Raw genomic sequence first — 3,107 nt, 5'->3', positions numbered from 1 at the left:
TAATGTCAACAAGTTGATGTGGGGGAAGAAAACAGGCTGAGACGGTTTTGGCATTAGAGGAAAATGAAACTAACCTTGATTTAGTCAAGATCCCGCGGTGTGCCACTGTCACTTTTCATGAAAGACGGAATTAGCTATAAAATGCAATTTGTTTGGACTGTTGTTTTCCAGGTAAACAAAAAAAGGTGAGATGGCTGTTTATAGCCTCTCTGTGCTGGTAAAGCAGTGATAATGATTTAACTGTTTGAGTCATACAGGTGATAAATGGATCTGCAGAAATAGGTGTGATAGACCTGAGATGTCAACAATTCTGACTGGAAAAGAAAGAAGAAATCAGGACTAACCTTCTCTTCAGACTTATTAAAACGACTAGGGTAATTGGTCAGGTTTGTTATTTTGTGAAAAGTTTGTATCCAAAATGTCAGCTTTTGTTAAACAATGTCCAAGTCACAGCCGTAACTCATGGGGACAGAAGAATGATCATTTTTCTGTTGGAAAAGTGGGTCTATATTTACCTACATTTGCAGAAAAGTTGGTTTTGTTCAAGCTTTGAATCGCACCGAATAATTTGAAAAACTAACAGTAATATTTAGCTTTTTTTAGACTAAATGATTAGTTAGAGTTTATGGATAAAAATAGCTGCTCAGTTCAAACTCTATTCACCGTCGCTCGCCTTGCGGTCATCGTGTCGTCTTTCCTTTTCAATCCACTGGGAGTTCGAAGCAAATCAAAACATTTTCTTGACCCGTTCTATCAAAACGTCAGACTTTTTTTTTTTCCTTTTCTTTTTTTTTTTTTGCATTTCAAGTGTCGTCTGAGCGGTTTTATGCTCGCAGCGCACGCATCCAAATCACCAGGGCTGGATATATTAAGTCAATTACATTTTTACAATTGTGAGCGAGCTGGATGGTTAATTTAGTTTGACCCAGGAGCCCCCGACACTCCCTTCAGATAGCAGTGGGATGAAAAAAAAAAAAAAAAGAGTGACCACAGGCGTGAGGGAGTGTATGTCTGAGTGTGTGTGAGCCTGCTGGATTAGTCTTCATTTGGTGCTTCTGTCATGAGGGAAGGGGGGGAAGGAGATGGAGAGCTGCGTGGAAGAGCAAATAAAACACACAGGGTCAGTGCAACACACACAAACACACGCATACACACACCCACATGCTATTAACCCCCCCCCCCTCCCCACCAGCTCATCAACTTTATTTTGCAATCTTCTCTTAGAACCATTAGAATACCCTGAAGAAATGACTTTCCAATTAAAGGGGATCTAGAAGAAGGAGTTTTTCTCTTTTTTTTTCCATCTCGGGCTTGTAGAGTTCTTTATTCCAATAATTTAAATTGAAATTGATTTTTTCAATTTGCCCACTGACTGTTATGGGCACAGAGTGCAGGACCAAATAGAGCTTTGTTCTGAGAGTATTTCTCATGACAGAACACTACATGTAAATTTCAACAGGAAGAGTAAATAGTCTAGTTTATTTCCTCCTGCGAGAACAATCCAGCAGGAAGGGAAAATAAGGCCTTGTGTGATTACAGAATCTGTTGTTTTTGTTTAAGGAAAGTTTGTTCAAATTCGCCTTAAAGCAAGTTAACTAAAAGAGTAATCGTTGCTTCTTTAGGGTTCAGTCAGTTTCTATGATTCATGTTATCATAGGATAGACCAACCCAAAGTAGGGCTGAATCATAAGGAAAATATTACAGGGCTTTCATTTTCTTTTTATTATTATTTAAATAACAATCTGACAAGTTTGTCATCCGTTAGTATTCAGCCACTTTCTTACATGGATTCTCAATTGGATTCAGGTCTTTGCTCTGACACAAAACATTTTAATCTAACCCATTCTTACTGTACCTCTGGGTGTATATTTAGGGTCATTTTCCTGCTGGAATGTGACCTTTGACCCCTGTTTCAAGTCTTTTTCAGCCTGGAATAAGAATCTTTCCAGCATTGATCTCCGTCCAACTTCCCATCAACTCTTACCAGATACCCCTGTTGAAGAAAAACATTAACTTTTTTTTTTTTTTTGCATGATGCTCCCACTATCATTTGTCACTTTGAAGACGGCGTTTCCAGGGTGACATGCTGGTAATGTCAATGAGATTTCAATTAAGGAAGAAGTCAGCGAAAGAAAAAAACTTAAACGACTGTGTGTCTTTATTCCTGCTATAGCTTTCAGCGAGAGCCGCAGCATTGAATTGCAGTCCTTAGACATTCTTAGAAACTCCAGCATTTTCTGTAAATATTGTCAAATTGATCTAATCGTAGCGCTCGCATTTGTAATATGTACACAGAAGTTTAACACAGCTGAAACCACAAGGTGACAGTTTGGAGAGAAAAATGTCAGACATCTCCAAAAAGGGTCAGATGCTGAATCCCAGGAAAATGTAATTTAGTTCTAATGGTGTCCCAGACAGACAGGCCTAATTCACTTTACACTTGAAATATATAATTAAAAACCATTTATCCTTTTTTTCCCCTTTATATTCAGAATTAGGGACTACTTTGTGTTGATCACTCACACTAACTTCCCAGCAATTGATCTTGATCCTCCTTGTATTTATGCGAGAAGGCAAACGTACGGCGTCTGGCGCCTGCACCAGCTTCCAAATGAACATTTACTGCCACGACGGCGAGCCCGCTCTTCCTGAGCCGTGCTCCGAAAGCCGGGCGGATTCCACTCGAGCTGTTTTACAGATGCGTCTCAGGAATCCGAGGCCGTTCTTCTGTGGACGAATGGTTCTGTCTTTGGCTCCTGACAGCTGCGCGGGCTTGTTGTTCCCTCTCTCCTGAGTTGTTTTAATAAAGTTGTGCTGCAGGACTGGTGAGGGAAGATTAATGGACGCACAGGAAGTGTGGCAGTTGTGAGGGGATGCAGGACAGAGCGGGCCAGCAGCCATCTGTTCCCTCTCCTTTACAGCTCTCTTAATGGAGAAGCAAACCAAACAACATGGATCCGAGCCCTGCAGACACACACACGCTCACGCAGACGCGCGCGCTCACACACGTTTTTGCAGTGCACACGACTAAACACAAAACATCATTTCATGTGACAGAGATGAGAGGTAGGCTTTTGTCATTGTATTCCCTCTTGTTGGATGCGCTG

Source organism: Poecilia reticulata, chromosome 2 (genome assembly GCF_904066995.2).
Source record: "Poecilia reticulata chromosome 2, P_reticulata-male-v2, whole genome shotgun sequence".
Classification (NCBI taxonomy): Eukaryota; Metazoa; Chordata; class Actinopteri; order Cyprinodontiformes; family Poeciliidae; genus Poecilia; species Poecilia reticulata.
The sequence above is the reverse complement of the archived record's forward strand: the minus strand, read 5'-3'. Positions refer to the sequence as shown.